The sequence below is a fragment of the Mastigoproctus giganteus genome, chromosome 4, assembly GCF_048544385.1.
Source record: "Mastigoproctus giganteus isolate SK-2022 chromosome 4, ASM4854438v1, whole genome shotgun sequence".
Lineage (NCBI taxonomy): Eukaryota > Metazoa > Arthropoda > Arachnida > Uropygi > Thelyphonidae > Mastigoproctus > Mastigoproctus giganteus.
In genome coordinates, this window is record NC_143578.1 from 12,553,628 (window position 1) to 12,576,172 (window position 22,545).

Sequence of the window (22,545 nt, forward strand, 5' to 3'; positions counted from 1 at the left end):
AAATTGTTTAAGCATAAATTATTGTTTTGTTGATGCTTAATTTAACATTACTATGGTCAAATTTCATCATTGAGAATGTAACTGTTTTTAACATTGTCTATGGGAAATAAATTCCCGCTTTTGCGAGTGTGCGCTAGGAACAAATTACCTTGTAAAGTTGGGAACTACCTGTATGTCAAAACATTTGCACATTGCTGATTTACTTGATAAGGGGTTTTGTAAAAAAATGCTAGTATTTTAAATTCATCATTTATTGAAAATTATAAGATGGAACAGTAGTGTGAACATCCCTTGGGGGGGGTACACTGGCATACAAAATGTGTTATTAAAAAGTTATAAATTTTCTCTATGTGTGGTAAATTTATTTATGTTCAGGTTAATTCATCGGTTGTATTATAAACAGGTATTATCCCAAGTGTGTTTATTGGATATAAATTTCACAATGTTTTTCAAAAAAAAAAAAATGGGTATGTCAACAAAAAAGGTTAAATACCACTGAAATAGAACACCAAAACAAATTGTGGCTTGCAAATAACAGCATACTTTTATTTTCAGTGTATTATTTTTATATGAGCTCTGTAGCTTTCCACACATACAGCATATAAATTTGTGTTATATTCCATGCAGCCATCACAGCCAAAGGATTTGAGACTTTCAGTGTAACTTTTATTGCAGCCCATTGTTAACTGTTATATAACAGTTAACAGTGGGCTGCAATGATATAACAGTTAACCATGGACTGCACTAAAATGCGTGGCCCATACATTTTTAGTGGTAGTGTGCATACCTATGTCCATGTACGTTATCACAGGGATAATGTATTTGGACATGGTCTGATCTTTAAGTGTTGTAGTGAAGTCCTGGATTGCAAAAACAAAAATCTAATGGACTGAGGTCAGGTGAATGGGAAAATTAAAATTTATTCACCAGAAATTAGGAACCTAGTATGGGGAGCATCAAGTTAGTTAATGTATGCAATACATAACTAATAATAAAACATGATTTATAAAATTACAACCAAATTGTGCTTGTATTTTTATAAAACAAATTGTGCGCAAACAGAAGGCACATTTGTTTCTGCACATCTGCCATATTGCCCATTCATTCCTCCAATCAGTGCATGGCGACAGTATATCCAGTATTTGAAATACAGTATACAGATAGCCCGTTAATGAAATTTGGAAAGGCTCAACTCATTCTGAAAGATCTAAATATAAAATTTCATGAAAATCCATTTACTGTGAGTTATTACATTTAGATGGACGTAAAAAGGAATAATTTCCAGATTTCTGTTGGCCTGGTTTTGATGAAATTTTGGGATGGTTCAACAGATCCCTTTAAAAGAGCCAAATATAAAATTTCATTAAAATCTATCCAGTGTGGAATTTTTATTACATGTGGACAGATAAACAAAAAAAATAATAGCCAGATTTTTATTGGTCTAATTTTAATGAAATTTGGGATGGCTGGACAATTTTTTCTAAAAGTCTGATATAAAATTTTATGAAAATCCATTAGGAGTCAAGTTATGTGCAGGTGGATGGACATGATGAAAATAAGTGCTTTGCACCTATATGCTATTGTCCCTAAAAATCAAAAACCGCATTCATTGATTTCCTTATGTGCACTATCATGATTGAAGACAATAGCATTTATCTCACACTGTTGAAAAGCATTTTTTTCTAGTATGCTCAGATATACTGCTATTGTATTCTCCATAAAGAAAACTAGTGCTTTGTTTCTTCATTTTATGAAATACATATTATGCATTCGCCTTAGAAGTATCTCTTCCATGAACCAAGTAATTTTGTGTACAACCCCAAATGCAACTTGAATGCTTATATATAGTCCTTAACATTAGGAATATTGCTTCAACAGAAAAATGACTTCTGATGGTCAGCCACCTCTCTCCTACCGGTAGATCCATTTAATCTTTAACCAGTTACTCTTTGAAGAAAGCACTGCTGCAAATTAGAGGAGTTGTAGTTTTTTTTTTTTTTTTTCAGGAGCGCCTTAAACAGTAATTGATTTAGAACTCTAAAAATGTATAACAAATGTTCATAAGTTCATGCATAATATGTCAGAAGTTCCTAAGAATTTTAACTATTCTTCAGATTTAAAGTTCTCAGTACTTCAGTCTCTTTGGACTTGGTGCATCATGGCCCAAGTTTCCCATTTGCCATAACATCCAAGGAGGTACAGCCAGTCGACATCGCTGGACAGTGCAGTATCGAGTCAGTTTGGTGTGACATAAGCACTGGGAAATCAAAATTGAAAATAGGAGTGTTATAGGCCTAATGACTCGGAGGAGTATAATAAAAAAACTATACAGGGAACTAGAGTTGGCCAGTAAATCAGAGAGTCTTATAATGGGTGATTTTAATTTCCTGGATATTGACTAGAATTTGTGGGTGACACACTAGCAAAGCTTTTGTGGATTTATTGCATAATTGTTTTCTACATCAGCATGTTCGGGAGGCAACTAGAGGGAGCAAAACTCTTGAACTGATTATCAGTAGTGATTCTTCATGTATTAAGAATCTACAGATAAAGGAACCACTAGGTGGCAGTGATAGTATGTTGAAGTGGGATTTACTCAAAGAGGTAACTACCATCAAGGGTGCAGGGAAGGGTTTTTACTTCGTAAAAGCGACTACAGAGGTCTGAGACAGTATTTAAATTCTATATGATGGGACCAACTGATGATGTTACCAACAGCAAATTCAAGATGGGCAGCATTCAAAGCATGAACCTTGGAAGCTGCTAGGCTTTTCATACCAACTAAGAAATATTGTTGAATGTTCAGGTCTAAATGGATGTCAGATGAACTAATGAGACATGTGGCAGAGAAGAAAAATGAATGGGATACATACAAATTAATGGGTGACATGGAAGCCTATGATAGATATAAGCTGGTTTGTAACCAAGTCACAAAGGCAGATTATGAGAAATCTTTGGCAAAGGATGCAAAGCAAAACAGCAGAGTTCTTTACCTATAAACTCTAGAACAAAGGGGATGAGTCAGATTGGTCCACTCGATATCGATGGTTCAACTGTTGTGATCCTGCTCAGGTGGCTAACAAACTAAATGAATACTTTGCATCTACATTCACACATGAGTTATTCAGGGAGGGGAATGCCAGAGGTGAACTAAACTGGCAGTGAGCTAGATGATTTTGTAAACAGGAAAGTAGAGGAGAACTTGTTGAAGATAAACATAAGAAAGGCACCTGGGATGGATGGGATCTATCCAGTTTTATTAAAGGAGGTGGCAAAAGAAGTAAGCAAACTCTTAGCCTTAATTATGAGAGCTTCCTTGGACTCGGAGGAGGTATCCATGGATTGGATATGTGCAAATGTGACCCCAATTCACAAAGGAGGATCAAAGAGCAACACAAGTAATTATAAACCTGTTAGTTTAACTTCTGTTCCAGGGAAATTAATGGAGGCACTGGTTAAAGAAGCACTGCAGGATCATCTAGACAAGACTTCAATTATAGCTCAGACACAGCAAGGGTTGTTAAGGGGAAGTCTTGTCTGACCAATTTGCTTGGACACTATGATGTGGTCACAAACCAACTGGATGCAGGGACACTTTGATATATATTTGGATCTTAGAAAGGCTTTTGATACTGTTGCATATGGAAGACTGCTGCACAAATTAGAGCAGTGTGGCATTGGAGGCAAATTGCTACTATGGATAAAGGGATGGTTGAATGGGAGAAGACAGTGGTAATCAATGGACACTGCTCTTCGTGGACTAATGTTATTAGTGGAGTCCCTCAGGGTGCAAAATATTTGGTTCATTGTTTTCTGTATTTATAAATGATAATGATGGTATATGAGGCTTAATGTCCAAGTTTGCACAAGATATGAAGGTTTGCAGAGTTGTTAATTACAGTATGCTGCTGCAAAAGGATCTAGAAATGTTGAGCAGATGGGCTGAGAGGTGGCAAATGAAGTTTAACATTAACAAATGTAAAGTACTACATTGGGAAGCAGTAACCCCAGAGTAACGTATCAACTCTGTAGTACTACACAGAGTGGTAGGGAATGAAAAGGACCTGGGGGTAATTATGCAGGCAGGTATGAAGTTTTCTAAGCAGTGCAGATGGTCTGCAAGAGTAGCTTGTGATTTCTTGTCAATGATGTACAGGAATTTTTCTAGCAGGGATGAGGTGATTATCCTCTTGTATAAGGTGATGGTCAGACCACACCTTGAGTACTGCATACAGGTCTGGAGGCCTCATTTTAAGAAGGATGTAGAGCTGTTGGAACAAGTACAGAGAAGGGCAACAAGATTAGTGAATGGAACAAAATATTACTCTTACGAAGAAAGGCCTAAGTTTTGCAGATCACAGCGTTTGAAGACTACGCACCTGCGAGGTTGGTTTGTTTGTTATTTGGTTTTTAGGAGCGTTAGCAACTAGGCCATATTTCTCCGGGGGATATGCGGTGGTCATTCCCTGACCTTTCCGCATCCTCCGTATTTAGTGGTCACGGGCTCGAACCCCAGTAATCAAGAAGCGTGTGCTATGCACTGCTGCTCCTGCCCACCTGGCTATGGAGGCGCCGACCTGCAAGGTGATCTGATTGAGGTGTATAAAGCCTTGAATGGTTTGAGCATACTCAATGCTGATGGGATTCTTCCTCTTGTTCAAAATAATTACTTGAGAGGGCATAAATTCAAATTGAGGAAAGTCAATTGTAGGATAGATGTGCAGAAGTTTGCCTTTAGCCAGTGGGTAGTTGATTGGTGGAACAGACTTCCATCTTTTGTTGTGGAAGTTGATAGCCTTAATAAATTTAAGTCTGAGCTGGACATATTTGGAACGAATGGAGGGGTGAAATCGGAAATTTTTTTTGGCTGCTGCGGCATAAGCTTGCTTTCTTGCATAGTGTGTCTCTACTAATGCTAATGCTAATAAAAAATCAGGTTAACATCCAGTCTAGCTTGGTTATACCACTAATACATTTATCATCAAGCATATTAAAACAAACTGAAACAAGTCTAAATTTGCACTGAACTTTGAACACTCATTCAAATTTAGCATAGTAAAACATGCTTTCTCTTGAATTGTCACCAATTTGAAACTAGTTTCACTAGTTTCAAATTGGTGACAATTTGAAAACTAGTCACCAATTTGAAACTAGTGAAATTAGTTTCAAATTGGTGACTGGCCACAAGATGTGTGCACATGTTTGTGAAAAAATCTGGTAACAACATTCTTATTTAGATAAAATTAATACTACTGTGTTTTTATTTTTTTAATGTAATTAGGTAAAGTTTTGCATGACCTATCAGCATATAATGTCAGAATATAATTTTAGCTGTGGTTTATAGAAATTTGCACTACAGCTGCATCGCTGATTTCTAATATAATGTGTGCAGAATATATCTCAGTTTGAATTTCAATTTCTGTGGGAATGTAGATATGCTGGAAGATTAAAATTGTTGGCTGTTGACATAATGTTAGCAAGGCTGTCACAAAGTTACAGTAAATAATTGAAACCAGAAATTTTACATCAATAATATAATTGACAAAAAAAATTTAATTAATCATTAAAGAAAAACTAATTTCTGTAAGTGCATCAGCCAATATGCTAGTTTGTTTAAGTGATGCTGAAACCAACTTGGTACCATGCTGAAAACTGCATGTATAATTCCAAAAGGTGACTCGAGTAATTACAGACCTGTCAGTTGAGCTTCTGTTGCGGAGAAAACAATGGAGCCACTGGTTAAAGAAGCACTGGAGGGTCATTTAGACAAGACTGCAATTATAGTTCAGACACAGCATGGGTTTGTTAAGGGGAAGTCTTCTCTGACCAATTTAATCGGATAGTATTTTGATATATACTGTTGAACTCGGATAAGAAGTTTTTCAAGGGGCTGAAGGTTTAAAACTTCTTAGAAGGGAAAATTACCTAAGGGTATTAAATATTGACTACACAAATAAAAATGGAAAGATAATAAATGCATAAGTTAAATATCATTTTTAAGTATTATTTCAGAATTTATAAATATTTCACTCTGCCTATGGGAAACATTTTTAAGTCACGATTTTTTTTAATTGCTTAACATTCTGTTCATTCAACTCCTTACTAAATATTCATTACCCAGTTGGAAAGTTGAGCTTTGGAGTTCCAACATACCTTAAAAGCTCACAATTATAATAAGACAACAACAATCCACTAAGTAATTCAGAACTAGACAGTTGAATATCAGAACTTAATGGCATGTGCTTCACGTGGTTGACACTATCCAGTTATAGATATTATTAATATTAGCTATATAGTGCAAGGAAGCCTGAGGCTTATGCTACACCAGCCAAAAAATTCCCGAGTTACCCTAAGAGAGAGAGAGAGAGTGAAAAGTAGAAGAGAATCACCAAGAAAGAGAAGAATGATAATATCCAGCTCAGGACCCTGGGTGTGCCAAGCCATACTTACCAGATGTGAGCCCCCATGATTAAATATTGATGAGAACAATTGCAATATGTCACTTTCATTATATCAAAATGTTTATACTAAAAAGGATTTAGTGCTAAAAGCCTCAGACTAATGGAATATTCACTAATCGAACAAGTATGTGCCAAGCATCACTTCGATTCATAGTAAATCACTGAAGTAGGTGAAATGGCATAGTTTTTGTGATATCACATATTGTGAATGCCTTCACAACAAGTTGCCCTGGTATTGAACTACCTCGAATAAGCAATGCTTCGAGAGTGGATTCTTGGCAGATACCACCACCACCACCACCACCCCTGGGTGGTAGTAACCACCGAGAATAAGTAACATTAGTCTTCTCTATTGGGAAGCATTACTTATTGGAAGTAGTACAATATCGGGGAAACTCGTGAAGGCATTGACAATATAAGATACATGTATTTTAAAAACGATGTCATTTCACCTACTGTGAACCTACATTTTTACCAAAATATTCGTATTGTTTAATATTTTTTAATATTAAAAATAAAGAATTTGTATATTTAAAAAACGTTAAATGGGAAAACGTCATTATCATAATAAACTATATTCTTTATCATGAACTTTTTATGTGGGAAAAATTTTTACCTGGGAAACTTTTCAGGCAGGAAAATAATACATTACAATATATAGAGTTGAAATTGAGACTTAAGAAACCAAACCTAGTACGGGGAATTGGATTTTCGGTAACCTTTTGATACTGATGCACTATCAAAAGTGCATCATTATCAAAAATGTGCCATATTGTTCCAACTTGTACTACTGTACAAGTTGGAACAATATGGCATTAAGGGCGATTTGTTGCTGTGGGTAAAAGGATAGTTGAGTGCGAAAAGACAGAGTGACAATCAATGCACGCTGCTCTTTGTGGACTAATGTTATTAGTGGAGTTCACCAGGGATCCATCTTGGGCCCATTGTTGTTTTCTGCATTTATCAATATTATTGATGAAGGTATATCAGGCTTAATGTCCAATTTTTTTTTATGAAAACCCCAAACACTAAAGGTATTAGAACCTATAGTACTTACTACCGTGCTTGAGTTGGAAGTTGAGAAGTCGAAAGAAGATATTTGTTGACATTAGATTTGAGCTTCTGTAGACTAATTTTCAGGAAATACGTCCGAAGGAAGTTTGTTCCAGAAAACGGCAGTGGAATGAATAAATGAGGAAAATGAAAAGTTGTTTCTGTGGGTTTGAAGTTGGACAGTAAATGATGTTGGCTGGTGGTGGCACATGTTCGGACTGTTTTGAACGAGAGAGAGCGGGAATTATAGAACCCAATTCAGAAGAACAGTGCCCATGGTAGTATCTGTAGAAAAGGCATGCAGCAGAAACAGTACGTCTGTGAGACAGCGAATGGAAAGACTCTGTTAGAGATGTCATTAATTAACCTAATTACCCTCTTCTGAATGGAATCTAGAAGTCTGAGAGAAGTTTTGGGAACACCGCCCCAGATGTGGAAACAATATTCCATGCTAGGGCGGATTTGCGATTTGTACAGAGTGAACATCAAAGTATCATTTTGCGTAGCAATTGGAGTGTTACCAAAGATAAGCATAGGAGCAGAAGAATCCTTTTTGCAAGATATAAGACAAGACTGAGTTTTATAAAGATCGAAATCAACTAAATTATCTTTGCCCCACTGGAGAATTACCTGGAAATCGGCATTTAAGGAATTAGTAGCAGATATTCGAGAAGTTGAAGTTGATTCAGCAGGGTAAGGTTGCTCAAAATGGAAAGTAGAATGCAATGTGCTATCATCGCAAGACTATGGATAGGATTTCCAGTCAATGGAAGAAAGTTATTAATATACAAGAGGAAAAGAATGGGGGGAAAAAACTGAACCTTGGGGCACACCGGTATTAGTAAAAAATTTAGAAGACGGAGAGACCATCATACTCAGTGAGCGATCAGAGAGAAAATTGGACAACCAATTGAAAAAAACAGTTGGCAAACCATAAGGTCGAAGCTTGTTTAGGAGACTTTTAGGCTAAACACGATCGAAAGCCGTTGAGATGTCAAGAGCAACTGCTTGTGTTTCCCCGAACTTTTCCATTGAATTAGTCCATAAATTTGTAACAGAAGCCAGAATATCATCAGTGGATCGACAGTGACGGAATCAATACAGACGATCATATCAGACGGAAGGTTTCTAGTTAGTTTAAGAGTTGGCGGTTAATTGATTTCTCCATTACTTCAGAAAGAGTAGAAGTAATTGCAATGGGACGATAATTGGATGGGAGGGATTTGTCACCCTTTTTAGGAACTGGCTGGATATGAGCAAATTTCCAAGTAGAAGGAAAAACACCTTTGGAATAAGAAAGTGGAAAAAAGCGGCAAAGAATAGGAGTAAGTTCAGGAGCACAGGTTTTGAGAACAAGTCAAAATCTTTCTGATATCCTTTTGACTGAAGACCACAGGTGGCATTGAATGGAGCGTGTTGGGAATGGTCAGAGGTGTTTTACCAAGATCATTGATACAGGAGTTGGAATTAAAATGGGATGCTAGCAGGTCAGCTTTATCCTTTACTGAAGTGACAACAGAACCATCTGGTTTGGACAGAGGTGGGAGCAGAGATGGGCAAAAGTTGCGGCCAATAGCTTTGAGAAGAGACCAGAATTCTCGGCTGCCATTAGGGTAAGAAGAAAGTTTTCTAATCTTACCCTGTTCAAAATCTAGTTTGGACTGATTAATAACTGCTTTACAATTGTTGCGAGATTTGGTGTAGAAGAAAATGAAACTGAAGAATTCGAAACAAGCCAATTACGATATGCAACATTCTTCTCTTGAACACCCTTAGCACATTTATTGAATAACCAAGGTTTAGATAGAGGACGAGATTTTAAAGTCTAGTGTGGAATAAAGGATTCCATTCCTACAAGAATAATTTCACTGACACGATCTGAACAAACGTTGACATCAGTAGTTTTGAAACAGTAATGCGACCAAGAAAAGAAGAAAAGAAATCTCGGACGTCATCCCATTTTGCATTCTTGTAATGCCAAAGAACACGAGGCCGGGAATAGCCATAAGATAAAGGCTCTATTGGAGAAAAGACAATCATCAAGTTGTGATCTGAGGTGCCTAAAGGACCACTCACTTCGACCGTGTACTAAGAAGGGTTGTTTGTGAGAAAAATATCAAGCGTGTTGGCTGCATGGTTAGGATTGTCCGGTATTCTTGTAGGAAAATGAACAATCTGTGCAAGGTCATTAGCAATTGCAAAAGCCTCAGCATCTCGACCAGCTGGGTCGGTGTGACTAGAAAATGGAAGGCAGCTGGAGTTGTGAATATTAAAATCATCAAGGAAAATTACCTCACTCTTAGAAAAGTTGGACTGGAGAAAGTCAGGTTACAAAGAGAGGAAAAGAGCTCTAAGTGATTAGTGGAGTTGGGAAAACGGTAGAGACAACAGATGAATTTGACACAATGAGGTAGAGAGATTTTAAGAGAAGATCAAAGAGAGGAGATTTCAAATTGCGAAGTCTCTGACAGGGAATATCGGAACGGAGATATGCACAAGTACCACCTTTGAGTCGAAAGGAATCATACAGCGAATAATTTGGGCAACTGAGATAAGCAGTGGGCGAATCAACCGATAACTGAGATTTTGTCAGAAAAAGTACATGGGGTTTGGCAGACTGCAAGTGGAAATGGACATCGTTGAAATTAGAATTGAGACCACGTATATTTGTAAAATGAATTAGGAAGTCCTTGTGAGGTTTAGATCTTTTCGCAGATAAGCTTGCTCTATTATTTTGACAATTCATGGTGTATTCGATAGTAAAAAAAGTGGTGGGGTGACATGCTGTATGAGGTAATGAAATTTTTGGATATGGCATACACATGGAAAGAATATACCCAGATCCTTGACATAACGTGGCCCCTACAATGCTCCCCGCATACACTCGGACTCCCTCGAGTCACTATCTGGCAGAGTAGTGTGTCAAGATTATACACTAGCTGATCCGGAAGCCTCTTGGAAAGTTACTAATAGGTTCGGTCCGGGGTACTAACTAGCAGCCGGCCTACGAACGCCGTTTTAGAGCTGCACCCTCGAAATGTAAGGAAGATTGAATCTCGCCACGATGTTCATCATAACCTCAAAAGTCATCAATCATACTGCATGATGGAAGAGATGGGGAAGGGTTGACTGGAACTTAGCTCTGGAGACTAAACAATTCCACTACTTCAAGCCTCTAATAAGCAAAGTGGTGGTACTGCACTGGTTGATGAGAGTCATCTACCACCTAGTTTATGATACAAAGGTGGGTAGGGTTGTTAATGACGCAAAGGACGGCACACTACTGCAACAGGATCTAGAAAGGTAAGCTGATGGGCACAGAGGTGGCAGCTGAAGTTTGACAAATGCAAAATACTGTGTATAAGTAGCAGTAACCCCAGAGTAACATACCAACAGTGTGGAACTATACTCAGGGTAGTGGAGAATGAAAAAGGCCTTTGGTAATTGTGCAGTCACGTGAAGTTTTCCTAGCAGTGCAGACAGTCTGAAAGAGTAGCTCATTGGGTCTTCTCAATGATATATACGAATTTTCTTAGAAGGAATAAAGAGGTGATTATCCCCTTGTATAAGGCAATGATCTGGCCACACCTTGAGTACTTGAGAATGGCACAAGATTAGTGAGTGGAACAAATGGTTACTGCTACTAAGAATGGCTTAAGTTCTGCAGATTGCAAAGTCTGGAGACTAGGCACCTGCGAGGTGATTTGATTGAGGTGTATAAGTCCTTGAATGATTTGAGCAAGCTCAATGCTGATAGGATTCTTTCTCTTGCTCAGATTCCTCACCTGAGTGGGCATAAATTCAAATTGAGGAAAGACATTTGTAGAATAGATATGCAGAAATTTGCCTTTAGACGGTGGGTGGTTGATTGCTTGAACAAACTTCCATCTGTCGTTATTGAAGTTGGTAGCTTAAACAAATTCAAGGCTAAACTAGACACACTTTTGGAGTGAATGGATCGGTGATACGGGAAGGGTTTTTTTTTTTTTTTTTTTTTGGCTGATGCTGTAAAGCTTGCAAGAAAGCATCTTACGATGCAAGAAAGCAATTCTTGCATCGTATGCCTCTGTTAATGCTAATGCTAATATGCTAGTTTGTTTCAGCAACCTATTTTTTAAGTGATGCTGAAAACTACATGTATAATTCCAAGTAAACAACTGTTTACTTTGTGATGCAAATAATATTTAAAATGAATTTTAAATATAATATTTAGGTGTTAAAGCTATGGACTCTTCCCTACAAAAGACTGGCGTACAAATTGGAGGGGGTAGCATTAGCGGCACGTTACTGCTGTTGATAAAGGAATGGTGAGTCGCAAAAAAGCAGAGTATTTTTAAATGGGCGCTGCTCTTGGATTAATTTGGTGGAGTCCCTCGAGGTTTAGTACTATGTCTCTTAAGTTTTGCAATATTTATTTATGATGTTGCTATAGGCATATAAAGCTTATTGTTAAGAGTTCAGATGGTACAAAGGTTGGCAGGATGGTTAATGACAGGAATCGAGGCATATTACTGCAACAAGACATAAATTAGGTAGATGAGCTAAAAGTGACAATTGAGATTGAACATGTGCCACTTCTCAGCTCACAGGTGAAACTTAAGATGTCTGGTTGCTAAACCAGAACATCAAGACTTTTAAACCGGACATCTTAAAGTCCTCAATATTGAAGTTTAGCAATCAAATTAGTGACGGGCACAAAGGAGTACTCTTACCACAAAAGACCTCAGTTGAGCAAATTCCAGCATTTGAAAACAGTTGCAAGGAGACCCGACAATTGTTTACAGTTTCAGTTTTAAATGGATTGATTAAACTTAATGATGATATTATTCTAACTCTTCTGAGACAATGTGCAGAGTACAAATGCATGAATAAAAATTTTCTTTCATCCAGAGAATAATTGATTGGGAACTACTAAAAAAACCAAAAACGAAACTATTATTTTTAGGCCACCTGAATAATGAAATTCATCTGCTTTGCTGTGTGTCCTATGTCTGTTTATTGCTTATGTTCTATGGTCAATTTGTCTGTTTTGCTGGACGAAACATACCAGTTTCTGGGGGGGGGGACTTTGCTATCTACGCCTGAGACCGACTAACTCAGCCACAGTGAAAAAAGCCCATTAAAGTTCCTTGCGTCATCAACGGTATTCGAGCGGGGCCTTTCCCACCCGGTGTGGGGAGGACTGTGACGATACCACTGTGCTACTCGCCGTGCAGACGATTGAGAACTACTGCTTGGCCCTGTGGATATGAGTAGCTTTAATAAATTTCAGCAAGATTATTATTATCATACATATGGTGCACAAGGAAGCCGTGGCTTATGCTGAACCCAAAAAATTTCCGAGTCGCCCTGAGAGAGAGAGAATGCAAAAGTCAGAACTAGAAAGGAATCACCAAGAAAGGAAACGATGATATCTAGCTGAGGACATGGGTGTGCCCAGCCCATACTCACCAGATGTGAGCCCCTGGGGTCATATTATAGAGGGGGAGGGATGAGTGGATAGTGTGGTTTTTTTTTTTTTTTTGTTTTTTTTTTGCTGCTGATTCTGTATAAGATTGCATCATTTCTCTTTACTGCTACTAATATATCTTAAAGTTGGGAATTATCGAGACTGAAGATCAAACTGAAGAAAAACAATTTATCTTCCATTTATGAACCTTCTAAACTGAAAAAAGTGACGGTTTACCTGACTAAACTAGTAACGTTGCCAAAATGGGCGTTATTTTAGTTAAATAGTTGGACCCTGAAACTATTACCATAGCTCCCATTATTGGTAATAAAAAAAGTCAGTGCAGAACTATAGAAAAGAACACATTTTTTCAGATGCTTCATTGCACACAGCTTACACCTAAAGATCAGTGCCGGATTAAGGCACGGGCCATAGGGCCCTTGCCCTGGGCGCCATTCTTTAAGGGGCTCCAAAAACAGAAGAACAATGGGACAAGAAATATATATCCTTAGTAATAGGGCACCGAAAAACCTTTCTGCCTGAGGTGCGGAAATACCTGGTCCGGCTCTGCTAAAGATAGCATAGAGAAGAACGAAAATATAGATAACTCTAAGCCGAAAACTTACATAAAGGTCTCAGCGTCCTCTCTTTGCTAATATACCTAATGTTGTTGCTACAAATTATAGCATCGCTTGTCCTTCAAAGGAAAGGAAAAATTATACTTATGGTGACTGGTAACAGCTCATGTAACACAAGTGAAGGTGTAAAAGACTAAGGCAATGTACCTTAAAGCAAGGTTTTAAAGATGTGAGGATTAAGTCCCTCAGATTTATCCATAACAAAGGGACTGTTTTAGACACAGTGAGAGTGAGATGGAATTACCCATATAGTGTGTCTGTATGGTTAAATCCCATGAATGCTACTATCTCAATCGATACTTCAAGTTTTGAACTTCCACTCTCCTCTTATTTGATATTTCCGAGGATGTAACTAAAAATTACATTCTTCAGGATTCCGGTTCACTAAGAAGGACGTGTTCACGAAACCACATTTAGATTAAATTCCGTTGATATTATTAGTATACAGAACAGCTTTAGGTCACTCTTCCAAAATTACTGAATATTTCTTATCAACAAGATTCACACAATATTCTGATGTCTACCCTAAATATTATACAGTCATCCTATGCAAGGATTTAGATATTACTATCGTCAATGCTCACTGCAACAATGTTCTACTAGTGTCCTCAGTTAGCTGGGAAATCTGACTTATCTGATAATTGCAGTGAGGGTGCATATGAACAAGCACTTTGAGTGATTGGGGTTAAATCCCACATGACTTCTAAATACGGTGCTTTTGTTGTATTCTCTATCATATGAACTCCTCTGATCGTTGTCCATCCTAGAGTATATTGATTGCCAGAGAACTGCTTTAGACCTTAAAAAACATTGGAATTGCCTTGGTCCCTATGCTACCACTAGGCTGGTACAGGGTTTCATATGGTTAAAAATGTGATGACAAATTTCTCTATCTTCTCCCTTCCCCCAAAGATTCATGCTTTGCTTTTTGCCAACTTGCGAATATTTTGGACCACTTCTGCTGCCCTTCAAATATTGGCAGAGCCACTCAACCCCTTTGATTTTCATTTAGCATTCAGAGGCCTCTGCTACAGTATAAAAAGAAATATTGCTACTGAATTTCTTGGTATCACCACAAGAGAGATGCGAAATTATTAAAATACGGGTGTTGGAATTAAATGGTTAGCCTCTGGCAAACGACAAGGTTAGACACGACTACAAACGGTAGTATTATAGTATTACAAATCGTTTTGGAAAAAAAAAAAAAAAAAAAAGTGATCTCCCCTAGTTTTTTTTTTTTTCTATCTTTTTTGTCTACAGGCCCGGGGTCTTTATGAGCTGCCCTTTAAATTAGTTGGAGCGTACTGAATTAGTTGGAGTATTCTTTTGGCAGCAGAAAAGAGCGGAATCTTAGTTTACATGAATGTCCAATTTACACTGATTTATTCATATTGTGTTGCTTCTTTTCCTTTCAGAAATGAGAAACTTTTTTTCTTTTTTTTTTTAGAAAATGGATATTTTCAAAATTTTTCACAAATAAGCAGATATCAACGTGAATAGCGCTTATTCGGAACTACTAAAATTTCAAGGATTATTTTGAGAACTTCAGAATCCTTTTCATTATGACCTGGAATTCACTATTGGACTATACTATAATATCTATGCGACGCAGTAGCACAGTGGTGTCCTCCCCACACCCGATGGAAAAGGCCCGGTTTCGAATCCCGTCGATGACGCGAGGAACTTTAATGGGCTTTATTCACTCCGTGGGTGAGTTTATCGGTCTCAGGCGTAGACAACAAGGTTTTTTCACTCATAAACTGGGTTTTTTTCGTCCAACAAAAAGGCAAATCGACCACAGAACATATGTCATTTAAGACAAAATACGTATATGTGATCAATTAAGATGCTCTCACGTAGAACGCAGGTGGCATGCTTACTTGGGACCAGCAGCTACAGATAGCTTAAAGGAACAATGTAAGTCAATGGGAGTGTATACAGTAACGTGTGGACAGCGCATCGCTGCCCACACGTTACTGTATTCAGCAATCATTTAATGAAACACGCCAACAATTTGAACAAAATAGAAACGGGTAATTAATCGTTTAAGAAGGTGCGAAAGGGCGAGGAGAAATTCGCAGAAAAGAAAGAGAACTTTGACCCAGAGTAGGTCAAGATCGTTTTCCTCGAAAAAGGATTAGGGGAAAACAGGGAACGGCATAGAGATATACATAAGGAGAAGGGTGCAAATTTGAGGGGCCTTTTGCCCTTTTTCCGTGGTGTCGGGTGGTATGTAGAGAAGTTGTGTATAGGGTTGTGCATGTGGAAGTTTTTGTGGAATAATGGCATAAAATGTGAGGAAGGGAAACCCACTAGTTTGGAAATAAAGCCGAAGTTTATTGAAGAAAAGGTTTTCGAGGAATAAGAACAAGAAAATAGGATCCTATAACATCAGAGGCGAACGGTGGGCCTTTAGATATCCAGGACAGATTAATTCGACTGATTAATATTTAGCAAGTTGATCAGGAAAGTAAGTTGCCAATATTCCTTTATAATGTCTCCCGCTCTAAAAGTATTCGGACTAGAAGGATTTAGTACTAACTGGAACTCCCTGAAGGCATTCAGTATTCCTGAAAAATAATGTTTCATAAGTTAAATAATATGTTTCAAAATAATATATTGTTAAGGATAAATATTATATTAACTCTTTAGAGAGCGGAGTTTATATTGAGTTTGTAAGTGTTTTTGTATTTGGAGTGTACAAGTAAATTCTAATAACTATGAAGACCCCTCCTGCAAAGTGGAGTTGTAGAAATATTCATGTTACTCAGGAAGACTGTATTTTAAAATGTATACGTTAACTGATGAGAATTGTGTTTTATAAAGTAAAATGTATGATTAAGACCTAACAATATTATTACATGTATATTAAATTATTCTTTGATATTAACGTGTATCGGTAGTAAATTTGTCTTCACTTTTACTCTGTATTCTAAAAGGACATGGAGTTTTCCCTGCAGTCAGAGGCCCTAACATATTTAAAATAAAGTAGGGCAGCAAACATTATATAGCAGTGCTTGCGTAAATTGTTATAGGTAAAAGTTGGCTTTAATCAGCCAGAACAAACATAGTCCTACATAAGCTTGCTGATTCCCAGGGAAGTACAGATATCACTCAACTGGGTACGCAATGCTCGCACCTCTGGCCTTTAGGCAATCAATAGCACGACTGTTGCTGTAAAACGCAAGAATTCATGGTGGCATAAAGAAAACCTGTAATCCAGAAGTTTTAAGAATGGATACTGAAATTTTGATTTCAGACATTTATGTAAGATGCGCAATATGGAACAAAAGTCTCAACTGGGTACGCGTTGTATATAAAAAGGAATACCATGGAGAAATGTTAGCAAGAAAAAATATTAATACCATTTATTATTCGAATTTGAAACATAACATTTCTTGATTTGTACTGATATATTAAAAATTGCACTTTATAACCATCCAATTCGTTATATAAATTATGATATTCAAAATTTGTCTACTATAATGTACAGGGATTGGGTATACCCATCAGTTCCTTATTGTTTCCAATCTTGAAAGAAAAAAAAAAGCAAAAATTAATCAGTACGACAACGAAGAAATGGTTATCCTACCTCATAATTAATCTAGGTTTTCCATCTGCAGTTAACATTAAATGAGAAGGGAGCTGTAAAGAAAACATGATTAAATTAATATACGGAGTAATGGCCAGCATCAAATATGGGTGGGCAATTTTGATCCCAGAAAGGGGTAGAGAAATTATAAAATTAAAATTTGATGTTAGCTAACATCAGTTTGTAATTTTATAATTTCTCTACCCCTTTCTGGGACCAAATTTGCCCACTCCTATTTGATGCTGGCTATTACTACGTATATTAATTTAATTACTTCTCTCTAATTCAGCCTATAATTTTTGCTTAATTCATTATTTCATTAGGATATTCACATTCCTACTCACTGCTTCAATATCTCCAATTTCTGCTATTCTTCCCCTATTAGTTTTGGCATTTTGGGACGCATCCATCTTCACACTTTTTAATTAATTCTACCTCACATATATAGACTTTTATATCTTTTGCTGCTGCTCTGCGCACTCAAGTGCAAGTGTCATATATAAATATATATAAAAAATATATATTAATATTTTATTTCATTTATAAAAAATATATATAAATGAAATTGGAAGGAGAAAATGTTTATTGAAGGTGAAAGTCTTTAAATTTATATCAATGAAAAAAAAAATTAAATAAATAAAAATTAATAATAAATTTAAAAAAATAATAAAATTAAAAAAAATCCTTCTGACTGCCTGCAAAAAAACAAACAAACACTTATCTAGGCTGATTCAGCAATAATCCTGCATCTTAGCATTATAAGATGCCAGCAAAAGAAAAAGAAGAAAAGAAAAAAAAAGGTGCAAAAGCACAGAATATTTAATGAAAATTTATTTTACGATGAGATGATTTTTTTTATATTTAAAAAAACTAGGACGCAAGTGTAAAATCCGCGGGATGTCCGTGGACGCCCTAAAAACTAGGACATATCCTCGGAAACGAGGACATGTCCTAGTTTTTAGGACATGTATAGTAACCTTGTATATGGTTGAGATTAGTCTTTAAAAAGAAAGATTGCACAAAAAAACGATATTATCGTTTTTTTGTGCAATCGTTTTGTTTTTTTTTTTTGTTTTTTTTTTTGACGCGGAACAAAGTTTAGTATTGCGGTGTACCCCAAAATAACGATGAAATGAGGATACAGAGAGAAACTGCAGAAAGGTATAAGGGATAATTTGTAGGGATTGTATAAGAATTACCATATAGGTCACATTATGAAGTCGATGCAAGATGGTCGAAAATATCATAATATGACATCAGCGGCGTATTCTCCCCTCCAACAGTTCAGCAGGCCTGACAGCGGTGAACCATGCTCGATACAAGGTTCTCCATAAGATTCTGTGGCAACAAATCCCATTCTTCCACCAGCGCACACCTTAGCTCACTAAATGATCTACGAATTGGCTATCGGCATGCAATTCGTCCCACACATATTTGAGCAGATTTAACACTGGCGATTGTGCTGGATACGGCAATGGTTGGATAGCTTCGGTTTCAAGATTTTCTTACAGCATTTGAGCTCTATGTGCAATGGCATTATCGTGCATGAAAAGAAAATCTGAGCTAACTGCACCCCTAAAAATGTCACACATAGGATTCGAGGATCTGTTCCCGGTACCTCTGTGTAGTTATGGTACTCCTATCAAAAACACGACGAGAAGTGCGACGGTTGATCATTATTCCATCCCACACAAGAAACCGTCTCCACGATAAGTGTCCCTTTTTCTGATGTTAGAGGGATAGTATCGCATTCCACTTTGTTTTCAGATCAAATAACGTCTAGAATCTGTCTGTAGGCTAAAACGGGATTCATCAGAGAATAGAAATGTACCCCATATGTCAGGGGCAGTCACATGTTCATGTATCATTTTCGACGAGCTCTAGGGTGATTTGGTTTTAAAGGGATTATTTTTTGAGGAATATTATTATTATATTAGGGCCACCAGTAATTTCTTACATATAACCGTTTATTTATTATGTCTGTAAATTGTGTGTGTTCTCTGGTCAATTTGCCTGTTTTGATGGAAGAAAAAAAACCCCAGGTTTCTGGGGAAAAAAACTTGCTGTCTACGCTTGAGACCGACTTCTTCAGCCACGGAGTGAAAAAAGGACATAAAAGTTCCTAGCGTCATCGACGGGATTCGAATCCGGGCCTTTTCCACCCGGTGTGGGGTGGACGGTGACGATACCAAACTATTATATTTAGGCCACCCGAATAATTAAATTCATCTGCCGTGCTGGGTCTTATGTCTGATAATTGCGTGTGTTCTATGGGCGATTTGTCTGTTTGCTGGACGAAAAACCCCAGTTTCTGCGGGAAAAGCTTGTTATCTACGCCTGAAACCGACTAACTCAGCCACGGAGTGAAAAAAGCCCATTAAAGGTGACGATACCACTGTGCTACCCTCGCAGACAGTGTTAAAGGTTTTTTTTTTTTTTCTTATTTGTACTTTGTTGCGGTCTCCAGGGTTTCTCCCTACACGTCATGGTGTTAAAGAATACAAACAACTGGCTTCCTTGAGTAAAGTCTACTTGGATTGAATTTCTTTAACAGTCTGGTTGGAAATGATTTCACTTGTGGCTGCAGCAACCTCAAAAGACAGCTGATGACAAGACATCGAAGGGTTTCCGTCTTGCAGTTAAGGTCAGATAGTGGTCTGTTCTGTTTGACGCAGCCCTCGGGCGACCTTGGCAAGCTCTTCTTGTAATGTTTCTGTCTCCTGAAACTGCTTCCATATTACCGAGACTACACTGCTTGCACATTAAGTCAACGTGCCACCTCCACCTGCTACTGTCCAGTTTCGAGTCTTCCAACGGCCAGCCATCTCAAAGAATCAAAAGAACAATGATGACTTGCAATCCCGAGTATTGGAGAAATCGCTGTCCTACTGAGCAGACCAAAAACGGGAATTCGCAACCGGTGTTTTTATATGCATGAATAATTTGCATAATGTACAGCTCTGTAAGGCGGTAGACCGATTTCTATTGGATATTTGGAATTTACATGCCATGATTCTAAAGGGAAAGGCTATTGCTTTCGTAAAGGTGACTGCAGTGGTCTCAGACAGTTTTTAAATTCTGTACAGTGGGATCAACTGATGATGTTTCCAATGTTCAATTCTAAATGCGAAGCCTTCAGGTATTTAATTTTGGAGGCTACTGGGCTTTTCATTCTAAGTAAGAAGTATTGTTCAAGGTTTAGACTTACATGGATGTCAGATGAACTAATGAGGCTCGTGGCAGAGAAGAAAAATGTATCGGATGAATATAGAGTATCAGGTGACACAGAAGCCTATGGCAGATATAAACTAGTCTGTAATCAAGTCACAAAGAAGATTAAGCAGTCGAAGGCAGATTAATAGAAATCCTTGGCAAAGGATACAAAGAAAAGCAGCAAAGAGTTCTTTACTTATGTAAACTCTAGAAAGAAAGGGATGAATCAGATTGGCCACTTAACATAGATGGGTTGACTATTGATGATCACGCTCAGGTAGCTGATAAACTGAATGAGTATTTTTCATCTACATTCACACATGAGGAGTTATTCAATGAGGGAAGTGAGAGAACTTTATTAAACTCCAAAAGGGAGCTAACTGATTTTGTAATAACTGAGAGCAAAGTAGAGGAGAAATTGTTGAAGTTAAACATAAAAAAGGCACATGGGGTGGATGGGATCTATCCAGTTCTATTAAAGGAGGCAGCAAAGGAAGTAAGCAAACCCTTAGCCATAATTATGACAGCTTCCTTGGAATCAGGTGAGGTCCCTATGGACTGAAAATGTGCAATCATATCACCAATTCACAAAGGGTGTTCGAAAGATGACACAAGTAACTATAGCCCTTTTAGTTTAACTTGTGTTCCGGGGAAAATAATGGAGTCACTGGTTAAAGAAGAGATGCGGGATCATCTAGACAAGACTGCAGTAATAGTTAAGACACATCATGGGTTTGTTGAAGAGAGGTTTTGTCTGATCAATTTGATTGGGTACTATGATGTGGTCACAAAGGATCTGAATGCAAAATATAATTTTGTTATCTTATAGTTGGATTTCAGGAAAGCTTTTGATACTGTTGCATATGGAAGACTGCTGTACAAATTGGAAACGTATGGCATTAAGGGTAAGTTGCTACAATGGATAAAGGGATGGTTGCGTGGACACTGGACACTGGATACTGCTCTACGTGGACAAATGTTATTAGTGGAGTTCCCCAGCTTTCGGTGTTGGGCCCATTTTTGTTTTGTATATTTATCAATGATATTTTTGAAGGTATATCAGGATTAATGTCCAATTTTTCAGATGATACAAAGGTTGGCAGGGTTGTTAACCACAGTGAAGACAGTATGCTCTTCCAATTGGATCTAGATAAGTTGGGCAAATGGGCTGAGAAGTGGCAACTGAAGTTTAACATTGACAAATGCAAAGTACTGCTTATGGGTAGCAATAACCGAAGAGAAACCTACCAACTGTGTGGTATTACACTCAGGGAAGTGGAAAGTGAAAAATACCTGGGGGAAATTGTACAGTCAAATATGAAGTATGAAGTTCGCTGAGCAGTGCAGACGGGATGCCAGGACAGGTCATGGAAACTTGTCAATGATATATAGGAATTCTGCTAGCAGGGACAGGGATGTGATTATCCCGTTATACAAGGCAATGGTCAGGCCACACCTTGAGTACTTTGTACAGGGCTGGAGGTCTCATTCTAGGAAGGATATAGAGTTGCTAGAATCAGTACAAAGAAGAGCAACAAGATTGGTGAGGGGAATGAAGGGGAGTGCTCTTACGAAGAAAGGCTTAAATTCTGCAAATTGCAGCGCCTGGAGAGTATGCACCTGCGAGGTGATCTGATTGAGGTGAATAAGACCTTGAATTGTTTGAGCAAGCTGCATGCTGATGGCATTCTTCCTCTTACTCAGATTATGAACCTGAGGGAGCACAGATTCAAATTAGCATTAGCATTAGCATTAGTAGAGGCATTTGATGCAAGAAAGCAAGCTTATGCAGCATCAGCCAAAAAAAAAAAATAATAAAATAAATAAATAAATAAATAAAATAATAATAAATAAATAAATACAAAATAACCACTTCCACTTCACCCCTCTGTTCGTTCGAAATACCTGTCCAGCTGAGCCTTAAACTTATTTAGGCTATCAACTTCCACGACAATTGATGGAAGTCTATTCCACCAACCAACCACCCGCTGGCTAAAGGCAAATTTCCTCACGTCTATCCTACATCTGTCTTTTCTCAATTTGAATTTATGCCCTCTCAGGTGATTATTCTGAGCAAGAGGAAGAATCCCATCAGCATTGAGCATGCTCAAACCATTCAAGGCTTTATACACCTCTATC